The sequence below is a fragment of the Chelonia mydas genome, chromosome 13, assembly GCF_015237465.2.
Source record: "Chelonia mydas isolate rCheMyd1 chromosome 13, rCheMyd1.pri.v2, whole genome shotgun sequence".
Taxonomy (NCBI): Eukaryota; Metazoa; Chordata; order Testudines; family Cheloniidae; genus Chelonia; species Chelonia mydas.
In genome coordinates this window covers 32,665,314-32,677,330 of record NC_051253.2, presented here as the reverse complement: position 1 = coordinate 32,677,330, position 12,017 = coordinate 32,665,314, and the positions used below count along the sequence as shown (strand labels likewise).

General features: G+C 46.8%; 1 pseudogene; it reads left to right on the top strand.

Moving 5' to 3' along the window:
* The first annotated feature begins 315 nt into the window (after positions 1–315).
* Positions 316–1,243, top strand: LOC122462748 (annotated as a pseudogene).
* Positions 1,244–12,017: the final 10,774 nt, after the last annotated feature.

Here is a 12,017-nt window from a genome sequence, read left to right as displayed (position 1 = left end):
TTTGTACCAACATGCTTTTGTACTGTTGTACCTAAGCCCCATCTCCTTAATATTTGAGTGCTTGGTGCCATCTGTCAAGTTACTACATGAGTTTCCAGAGAGATTAATGTTTTGTTGAGCCTGCAGCCTGCTGAGATATGAAACCTGCCCCAGAGATCATGAGATGGCAATTCCCCTCCCCTGGCCTCCATTCTCCACTCACCCATCTTTCCAGTAGGCAGCAGAGGCGGACAATGAAAACAATGCTTACGTTTTACTGAGTGAATGTTCTTCATTTATGTCACAGAGTTCATTTGTTTCCCATAGACACACCCCATGGCGAACCCAGAGCAGGGAAACCAAACATCCGTCACAGAATTCATCCTCCTGGGATTCGGGGACTTCACAGAACTGCAGATTCTTCTCTTCCTGCTGTTCCTAGTGATCTACATCGCAACCGTGACCGGGAACATCCTCATCATGGCACTAGTTGTGGCTGATCGGCACCTTCACACCCCCATGTACTTGTTCTTGGGGAAATTGTCCTGCCTGGAGACCTGCTACACCTCCACCATCCTGCCCAGGATGCTGGCCGGTCCCCTGACTGGGGACAGGACTATTTCATTCAATTTGTGTGTCACACAATGTTATTTCTTTGGTTCTCTTCTTCCTACAGAATGCCTTCTCCTGTTGGTGATGTCTTACAATCAATATTTAACCATATGCAATCCACTGCACTATGCAGCCTGCATGAGTGGTAGGGCCTGCCTCCAGCTTGCAGGTGGATCTTGGATAGGTGGCTTCCTAGGTAATAGTAGAACAATGTTGTCAATATCACAGTTAAAGTTCTGTGGCCCCAATGGTATTGACCATTTTTTGTGTGATCTCATCCCCCTTGTAAAACTCTCTGCAATGACCCGCACCTGATGGAGATGTTGGCTTTCACACTCAGTTTGATTTTCTTACTGGTCCCATTCCTGCTTACCTTGATGTCCTACATCTGCATCATCGCACCATCCTGAGAATCCCGTCCACCGCTGGGAGGCAAAAGGCCTTTTCCACCTGCTCCTCCCACCTCATTGTGGTGAGCATTTATTATGCAACTCTGCTGACTGTCTATATGTTCCCAACCACCAACATCTTGAGCCACTTCAAGAAAGTTCTCTCTGTTGTTTACGCCGTCCTGACTCCCATGGTCAATGCCCTCATCTACAGCCTGAAAAACAGGAGGCCTTGCAGGAAATTCATGCTTGGATCATGCTAACCGGTCAATTTCCTTGGGTTAAAATAGATATAACAGGGGCTGGGATAGGGCCTGAACTGAAGCCTGCTGTGGTCCCAGGTCGTATTTCCCTGGACTTCATTGGGCTTCATGTCCTGCTCTTACACAGTATTTCTCAAACTTTCCAGACTACTGTACCCCTTTCAGGAGTCTGATTTGTCTTGCTTATCCCCAAGTTTCACCTCACTTAAAAAGGACTTGCTTACAAAATCAGACATAAAAATACAAAATGGTCACAGCACACTACTAATGAAAAACTGCTGATTTTCTCTTTTTACCGTATAATTATGAAATAAATAAATTGGAATATAAATATTGTTCTTACATTTCAGCGTACAGTCTATAAAGCAGTATACACAAGTCATTGTATGAAATTTAGATTGTACAGACCTTGTTAGTGCTTTTTATGCAACTTGTTGTAAAACTAGGCAAATCTCTAGATAAGCTGATGTTCCCCCTGGAAGATGTCTATGTACCCCCAAGTTACATGTGCCCCTGGTTTAGGAGCACTGCTTTTACAGTCCTGGGAGTGGAGATTGAAAGACCTCTTAAAATCTGGGACCCCAGTCTTTTTAGGGACTAAAAGGTTCCACAGGTGGGTACTACTGGGCTGGTGGGAGACTTGAACTCTTGGCTGCTCAAAGGTCAGACAACGAGGGGCAATTGTGCTCAGTGAGAGGGTGCAGGTGAAATGAACTCAGATGGAATGCTGAGCAACCGTTCATTGGAGGATGAGAGACTTCTAGACTCACATACACAAACACACACAACTACATGATACCTACATTATTAAAAGCATAGGCTTGCAATGTCCACCAGAACTCCAGTGTTAGGCTATTGTACAATTAACATTTGTTTCCTAGTGTGTATTTCATCCCCACGCTGCTTTCCAAAGAAAGAGAAAAGCCAAAGGAAACCCTCTGGCCCGTGCTACAGGACGCCAGCACAGATTTCCTTATTTGACCATTTTTCAGCAACGATTTAAGGCCAGTTGTTTCCAGATACTTGAGGCCCAATGGGATTTTCCAGAGCCTCTGGGACTTGCAGGCAAGTCAGGCAGGGGATCTCCCATCTTCCTCAGGTTTGTGCATCTCTCTGAGTCCTCGCCATCCGGATGCCTGGTGTGGGGCTGCAGAGGGCACGTCCAGAGGCATCGACAGCCCGTTTATTGCAAACACTTGGGTGCCTGCAGGGTTTGCCAGCAGCCAAGTTGGGTTTGGGAATCCCGGTGGGCCGGATTCTGGGATTCAGGTGCCTATCATAGAATCATAGAATCATAGAATATCAGGGTTGGAAGGGACCTCAGGAGGTCATCAAGTCCAACCTCCTGCTCAAAGCAGGACCAAGCCCCAACTAAATCATCCCAGCCAGGGCTTTGTCAAGCCTGACCTTAAAAACTTCTAAGGAAGGAGATTCCACCACCTCCCTAGGTAACGCATTCCAGTGTTTCACCACCCTCCTAGTGAAAAAGTTTTTCCTAATATCCAACCTAAATCTCCCCCACTGCAACTTGAGACCATTACTCCTTGTTCTATCATCAGCTACCACTGAGAACAGTGGGAGAACAAAGTGGGAGCTTTGTGATTCTAGCCCAAGCTCCACACCCTTGTCCTCATCTTATAACTGGGGAAACTCAGGCAGAACGAGGTGACGTTACCTGACCAGAGTCACACAGCGGGCTCGTAGCAGGCATCCAACTCAGCCGGCTCATGAGCCAGAGTCCCGGTCCAATGCCCAGTCTGCTGCACCACGTCCAGTTGTAACTGACAATGGCACCTATGGGTGTGAGGTGCCCAACTCCAATTCACTGCCCATAGGATTTGGGTGCTTAACATTAGCTTCTAATGGGAAAACCCAGCCTGTACACTTACAGCCAAACCAATATCCTGAGAATTCCTTCCACTCCCAGGGGATGTTTTCTACCAGTTCCTTCTCAGGTTTTACCTTTTTCTTTGAGCCCCTAATTATTGTGGATCTTACACCAAAAGATTCGTGCAATAAAAGAACTAAACTGAGTCTTCTCTTTCTGTCGTCTCTGTTATCAGACCTCCTGTTATCTGTCCACTTCATGTCCGGTTAGTAGAATAAATGTGCAAGGCTTGTCTACACATAGAAGGTGCATCACTTTACCTATATCTACCTATCCCTGCCTGTAAAAGGGTCGCGTGTCCTTGGGCTGGAGAGCCAGGGGCCAAGCCAGCCCTGGTTAGAGAAGGGTCCCCACCTGAGGGGAATCAGATCATTTCTAATAAAGGGCAGAAAGGGGCTAGGGAAATAGGCAAATTAGGGAGGTTGTAGTGAGACTTCAGAGAGTGAGAGAGGCTCCTGCAGGGAAAACCCTGGGACCAGGGAAATTCCTCCATTATATGGGGAATGAAGAAGGAAAACTGAGGTGAGGGGCTGTGTTCTGGGCTGCCGTGAGGCTTCCAGCACCATAAGGTGTCCACTCGTCTACACCTGGTAGATGCATTGATACTGATGTGTTGGTGATTCTGGTGGGATAGAGCGTTCCCACATGGGAAGGTGAATAAGCGATCTATTGGTAAACTGTGTCCACACGAGAGGTTGTAGTGGTATAACTATTTCCATAATACATTTGCACCACTAACCAAAATAGTTATCCTGGTGCAAAATCTCGTGTGAGTCCCTGTGAAAATATATCTGTACGTTCCTGGCTTTGAAACAAACTCTGAAAATCCAAGGGAAATGTCTTTTCCATTAACAGAATCATAGAAGAGTAGGACTGGAAGGGACCTCAGCCAGTCATCTAATCTAGTCCTCTGAACTCAAGGCAGGACTGTGTCATTACCAGACTATTCCTCACAGGTGTTTGAGCTGTTCTTAAAAACCGATGTAAGCATAGTCAGGATGAGTTCCACCCTGACATCTGGTGGTGAGGTGTGGCAAGTTGTGGAGAAGAACTTCAGGAGCTGATCTTATTTGCATAGGCACACCCACCCCGCCTAGAATGAGGCCATAGCTGCCCAAATGGTCACTTTGCCTGCTGTGGGATCCCCAGTGTCTCTGTTATTGGGGCAGGAAGAATAAATTGTTATTACCCTAATTATGGGAATCAACGACAGTGAAGCTATACTTGGCCTTTTGTTATGATGGAGGGACTCACCATCAACTAAGCAGCACTCGCTAGGCAGGGGTCATGGGTTCCAAAACCCAGTGAATGGAGAGAGGCTGGGGACAGGTATTAATACTTGGTGGCATGGGCCCCCTAGTGAGGGCCTTACATGCTAATTGCACTTCTTCCTCTCTCTTCACTGTGGAATCTCAGAGCTAATTTTGATTCCATTAGGAGGCTAGTTACAGGCTGCTGAGCTGAATTCACTTTGGGCTAATGGTGCACCGGCACTGAGGCTCCCCTACTACAAGCTGAAATCACAAAAGAGCTAAACTGACTAAGAGCTGAAATCACTGAGTGTTGTGTTAAGTAGTGGGGGAGCCTGACGATATATTGTGGAGCAGTTTGCGGGACGGCTGGAGCAGTTCGTGGACTGGCCGGTGGAGCAGTTCATGGGACGGCAGAAGCTGCTTGTGGGACGCGGAGTGGAGCCGAGCGGAGCAGTTCATGGGTCAGCTGGTGTGGCGGAGCGGATCGAAATGAAGCCCTATGGAGCTGTGGGGTGGTCAGCTTCAGATCATGTAAGGTGCCCCTTACCTCTTTCTCCCCCCCGCACCCCATCTCCAGCCAGGTTGGGAGGTAAAATGCTGCAGATAAAATTTTGAACTCTGGGGCTGCCCTGACCAGGGACAGAGACTTTTGGGTCGTTGGACTTTTGGGACTTTGGGTGATTTTGGGTTGCTAGACTCAAGAACCAAAGGGAAAGGACACGCCCCAATTTGCTTGGGGTGGGTTTTTTGCTCATGGGTTGTGTTATGAATCCTGTTGGTGGTGTTTCCCCAACATAATGCCACATTGTTTCTCTCTGTTATTAAAAGGCTTTTTGCTACACTCAGACTCTGTGCTTGCAAGAGGGGAAGTATTGCCTCTTGGAGGCGCCCAGTGGGGGTGGTATATATTTGTCCCAGGTCACTGGGTGGGGGCTCGAGCCGGTTTGCATTGTGTTATTGGAATGGAACCCCTAGACGCTGAACCCGGCCCTTGTTGCTGACAACTCTGATGGGCAGAAGGGTTACACCTCTAATGATGGAGATCCCACAATCTATTCCTAATGTCCAGTCTACAGCGCCCTTGCTGCACTTTAGGTCCATTGCATTTTGTCCTATCCTAAGAGGTTAAGGAGAATAACTTTTCTCCCTGCTTCTTGGAACAACCTTTTACTTGAAAACTCTTATCATGTCCCCTCTCAGTCTTCTCTTCTCCAGACTAAACAAACCCAGTTTTTCCAACCTTCCCTCGCAGGTCATGTTTTCTGGACCTTTAATCATTTTTGTTGCTCTTCTCTGGACTTTTACCAATTTGTCCCCGTCTTTCCTAAACAAGACACAATACTTCAGCTGAGGCCTTATCAGCGTGGGACAGAGTGAAAGAACTGCTTCTCATACTTTTCTTACAACACTCCTGCTAATACATCCCAGAATGGTGTTTCAGGTTGGTTTGTTTGTTTCCAACTGTGTACTGTTGTATGTACTGTTTTTGTACAGTGCCAACTGCACATCCAAGAATGTACCTGAGACAAAGGGTCATTGGGGGCAGCAGAGGGTGAGGCATGGGAAAGGGGCAGTTCTACTGTATCATGGGCACTAGGGATAGCAGAGGAGGAAGGCTGGGAAAGGGGAGGCTATACTGTGTACTGGGCATCAGGGGAAACAAATGTTAATGTGGCCAAAGTTTTATGTATCCTTCCTAATGATCTCTACATGGCAGCTGATCACAGGGAATGGCAAATAGCCAGTAATAATTATTCTGAACTGAAATCACAGGTTTAATATTCCTTATAGTGATGAAGAGTCAATCAACTTGGAATTAAAAATTTAAGCCACAGTGTGAGAAGTTTCAGCTCTCTCCTTGTATTCTAGCCAATGTGCAGATTACACGTGTTTCCCTCGAAGAATTAAGCAATGCAATTTCATCCTTGTCGGCATGGGCAGTGAATGAGCCACTCCTTGGGGGAGCCAAGCCCCCAGCCCTGCCCCTTTCATCTGAGGCCCTGCCCCTCTCCCCCCTTCCTCCACACCTTCTGCCCTCTTACCGTGCCAGAGCCCTGAGCCCCTCTCTTCTCCCCGCATCCACTGGGCCCACCATCCCAGCTCTGCGATGCCCTGCCCCAGCACCCCCAGCCCTCCTGAGCACTGGACACAGGGCCAGCCCACAACATTTTGGCACCTGAGGCCGGGAACTCAAATGACACCCCCAGGCCCCCTCGCTTGAGCCAAAACTTTGAAAGGTCTCAATTCTGCCTTTTTCCTTTTCTATTTCTCTCATGGTACTACTCTGCTACCTACCCCAATAAAGGAGAACTAACAACTTAAAATGCCTTGTTCAAAAATTTTAAGTAACACTTAACTTTCAAACGCCTGACCAGCAAATGTAACTTTTCTTGTCTGCATAGTAAACACTGGCATTTTTATCTGTTTGAATAATCAAAGTGGTGCTTTCTGTGCCTTCTTGGTTGCAAAGATTTGAACTGCTTCCTGCTGAAGGTCCACAGTCTGGACCAGCTCATGCTCTGTTGAGGTGGTTGCAAGGCCGACCAGCCTCTCCGATGTCATTGTGGAGCGTAGATGTGTTTTTATGAACTTCAACTTGGAGAAGCTGCATTCTCCACTGGCAACTGTTACAGGAAGTGTTAGAAGTATGCGCAGAGCAACAAAAGCATTTGGAAAGAGGGTGGCCATCTTATTTGTGCACATATATTCCAGAACAGCCTTTGGAGTTGATCCTGCTGAAATGTATCTTGAAAGGGCTTTCAGTTCATCACCTAAATCATTCGCATCAATATCGCACATGTCATCATGTGTCAACACTCTCCCTACTGCCCTGCATTGCTGATGTAGGTCTTCTTTGGGTATAGTGAGGAGTTTTGGAATATCATACAACATCCCAAATATACTGCTGTGTTCCCTGAGCTGCATGAAATGTTCTTCAACTGACTTTATTGTACCATCTAGCACCTGGTTAAAGAACCTAACGAAGAGAGGGAAGAGCATCTTTGCAAGCAGGCTGGCTAACCTAGTGAGGAGGGCTTTAAACTAGATTCACCGGGGGAAGGAGACAAAAGCCCTGAGGTAAGTGGGGAAGTGGGATACTGGGAGGAGGCATGAGCAGGAGCGCGTGAGAGGGGAGGGCTCCTGCCTCATACTGAGAAAGAGGGGCGATCAGCAGGTTACCTCAAGTGCCTATATACAAATGCACGAAGCCTGGGAAACAAGCAAGGAGAACTGGAAGTCCTGGCACAGTCAAGGAATTATGATGTGATTGAAATAACAGAGACTTGGTGGGATAACTCACATGACTGGAGTATTGTCATGGATGGATATAAGCTGTTCAGGAAGGAAAGGAAGGGCAGAAAAGGTGGGGGAGTTGCACTGTATGTAAGGGAGCAGTATGACTGCTCAGAGCTTAAGTATGAAACTGCAGAAAAACCTGAGAGTCTCTGGATTAAGTTTAGAAGTGTGAGCAACAAGGGTGATGTCGTGGTGAGAGTCTACTCTAGACCACCAGACCAGGGGGATGAGGTGGATGAGGCTTTCTTCCGGCAACTTGCAGAAGTTACTAGAACGCAGGCCCTGGTTCTCATGGGAGACTTCAATCACCCTGATATCTGCTGGGAGAGCACTACAGCGGTGCACAGGCAATCCAGGAAGTTTTTGGAAAATGTAGGGGACAATTTCCTGGTGCAAGTGCTGGAGGAACCAACTAGGGGCAGAGCTCTTCTTGACCTGCTGCTCACAAACTGGGAAGAATTAGTAGGGGAAGCAAAAGTGGATGGGAACCTGGGAGGCAGTCACCATGATATGGTCGAGTTCAGGATCCTAACACAAGGAAGAAAGAAGAGCAGCAGAATACAGACCCTGGACTTCAGAAAAGCAGACTTTGACTCCCTCAGGGAACTGATGGGCAAGATCCCCTGGGAGAATAACATGAGGGGGAAAGGAGTCCAGGAGAGCTGGCTGTATTTTAAAGAATCCTTATTGAGGTTACAGGGACAAACCATCCTGATGTGTAGAAAGAATAGTAAATATGGCAGGCGACCAGCTTGGCTTAACAGTGAAATCCTTGCTGATCTTGAACACAAAAAAGAAGCTTACAAGAAGTGGAAGATTGGACAAATGACCAGGGAAGAGTATAAAAATATTGCTCGGGCATGCAGGAGGCCAAATCACACCTGGAGTTGCAGCTAACAAGAGATGTTAAGAGATGTTAAGAGTAACAAGAAGGGTTTCTTCAGGTATGTTAACAACAAGAAGAAAGTCAAGGAAAGTGTGGGCCCCTTACTGAATGAGGGAGGCAACCTAGTGACAGAGGATGTGGAAAAAGCTAATGTACTCAATACTTTTTTTGCCTCTGTCTTTACGAACAAGGTCAGCTCCCAGACTACTGCACTGGGCAGCACAGCATGGGGAGGAGGTGACCAGCCCTCTGTGGAGAAAGAAGTGGTTCGGGACTATTTAGAAAAGCTGGACGAGCACAAGTCCATGGGGCCGGATGTGTTGCTTCTGAGAGTGCTAAAGGAGTTGGCGGATGTGATTGCAGAGCCATTGGCCATTATCTTTGAAAACTCATGGCGATCGGGGGAGGTCCCAGATGACTGGAAAAAGGCTAATGTAGTGCCCATCTTTAAAAAAAGGGAAGAAGGAGGATCCTGGGCATTACAGGCCAGTCAGCCTCACCTCAGTCCCTGGAAAAATCATGGAGCAGGTCCTCAAGGAATCAATTCTGAAGCACTTAGAGGAGAGGAAAGTGATCAGGAACAGTCAGCATGGATTCACCAAGGGCAAGTCATGCCTGACTAATCTAATTGCCTTCTATGACGAGATAACTGGCTCTGTGGATGAAGGGAAAGCAGTGGACGTGTTGTTCCTTGACTTTAGCAAAGCTTTTGACACGGTCTCCCACAGTATTCTTGCCAGCAAGTTAAAGAAGTATGGGCTGGATGAATGGATTATAAGGTGGATAGAAATCTGGCTAGATTGTCGGGCTCAACGGGTAGTGATCAATGGCTCCATGTCTAGTTGGCAGCCGGTATCAAGTGGAGTGCCCCAGGGGTCGGTCCTGGGGCAGGTTTTGTTCAATATCTTCATAAATGATCTGGAGGATGGTGTGGATTGCACCCTCAGCAAGTTTGCAGATGACACTAAACTGGGAGGAGAGGTAGATACGGTGGAGGGTAGGGATAGGATACAGAGGGCCCTAGACAAATTAGAGGATTGGGCCAAAAGAAATCTGATGAGGTTCAATAAGGACAAGTGCAGAGTTCTGCACTTAGGACGGAAGAATCCCATGCACCGCTACAGACTAGGGACCGAATGGCTCAGCAGCAGTTCTGCAGAAAAGGACCTAGGGGTGACAGTGGATGAGAAGCTGGATATGAGTCAGCAGTGTGCCCTTGTTGCCAAGAAGGCCAATGGCATTTTGGGATGTATAAGTAGGGGCATTGCCAGCAGATGGAGGGACGTGATCGTTCCCCTCTATTCGACATTAGTGAGGCCTCATCTGGAGTACTGTGTCCAGTTTTGGGCCCCACATTACAAGAAGGATGTGGAAAAATTGAGAAGAGTCCAGCGGAGGGCAACAAAAATGATTAGGGGACTGGAACACATGAGTTATGAGGAGAGGCTGAGGGAACTGGGGATGTTTAGTCTTCAGAAGAGAAGAATGAGGGCGGATTTGATAGCTGCTTTCAACTACCTGAAAGGGGGTTCCAAAGAGGATGGCTCTAGACTGTTCTCAGTGGTAGCAGATGACAGAACAAGGAGTAATGGTCTCAAGTTGCAGTGGGGGAGATTTAGGTTGGATATTAGGAAAAACTTTTTCACTAGGAGGGTGGTGAAACACTGGAATGTTACCTTGGGCGGTGGTGGAATCTCCTTCCTTAGATATTTTTAAGGTCAGGCTTGACAAAGCCCTGGCTGGGATGATTTAGTCGGGGATCGGTCCTGCTTTGAGCAGGGGGTTGGACTAGATGACCTCCTGAGGTCCCTTCCAACCCTGATATTCTATGATTCTATGATTCTATGAATTCAACTTTGAATTGTTGGTTGGGCTTTCTTATGGGATTATCCCGTGCCTCGTAATCAAAATGTCGTCGTCTTCAGTGACTCTTGTATTCTTGAATGGGTGGGAAGATAGCTTCAGTGTGAGTGCCAACTTCTGTGCACTCTTCAGAACATTTTGAAATCCCTCATCTGACCAGTAAGACTGTAGGTATGACTTTGCTTTGTCCAGTTGCTCCATTGCTCCAGATATATCAAGGTCAACACCTTTGAGTCTCTTGCTTACAACATTTATTTCAAACAGTATGGCAGGCCACAACACTAAGCCACACAGAAATTTGAAGTTATGGATGTTTCTGGTGATTCCATTTCCCTCTGCCACTGTTCTCCCAAGAACAGTTCCTGTCATAGCATTATCCTCCATAATGGCAACTATGGCATCCTCTCTCTTCAAAGTTTGGTGTTTGATAGGCTTTATCACCTCCACTCGACTTTCCCATCATGTGGCACTCAGTGGTTTCAGTGTCAGAGAGGATGTTCCCAGATGTTGCTTCACAATTTGCCATCGATGAGTTGATGCAGGGAAAAATACATAGATGCTTTGAATTACATTAAAAAATTCAGCAGCCGCACGGGAAGCTGATGCTGCATCACTGACCACCAAGTTCAATGAATGAGAACTGCATGGGACAAAAAAGGCTTGAGGGTTAACTCTCGGATCTGAGTCTGCACTCTTCTGTTCTTTCCTCTCATGTTGGCACCATTATCGTAGCCCTGACCTCTCATGTCAGCTATCGCAATTCCCGTATCTTCCAGCTTTTTAAGAAGCACATTTGTCATACCAGCTCCTGTAGTATCATTAACGTCAATAAATTCTAGAAAATGCTCTCTGACAGTCACCATTGCAGGGACATTTTCACTAGGTTCTGTTGTTGTTACAAAATACACCATTAAAGTCATTTTTTCCGTATGGCTGAGGTCAGGTGTGCAGTCCAGAATAATAGAGTAATATCTTGCTGACTTCAGATCTGCCACAATCTTCTGTTTGACTTTTGTTGCTAGTAACTGTATGATCTCATTTTGAATTGTTTTTCCAAGGTAGTGGTGTGTGTACATTTCTTGGGTGGTGACTCTTCTTAGATGCTCCTGGAGTACAGCATCAAACTCAGCCATCAGCTCCACAATTTTAAGGAAGTTTCCATTGTTTGGCACATACAGCTCATCTGAAGTGCCACGCAGTGCTAGGTTATGGGTAGCAAGCATTCTCACAATGGCAATGAGCCTTTTCAGAACATTTTGCCAGTAAAGAGACTCTGTTGCAATCTTCTCTTGATGCTGATCGTCTATGGTGGCTTTTAACCTTCATCTGATCCCAAGCTCTTTCCACCTATGGAATGCTCTCTGGTGATTTGCTGCCTTCTCATGGCATGACAGATTTCTAGCCAGATTTTTCCAGTCCTTTGTTCCTGTAGAACCCAATGTGGCTGGAGCATTAGACTGGAAGAGTTTGCAACAAAAACATTATGCAGCATTCTGGGTTTTTGAGTATAAAAGCCATGGCCTCTCCACTTTGCCACCATTGGGGATGTCACGCCAGTAATGTGTTGGATGGAAACTTCTATTTTCA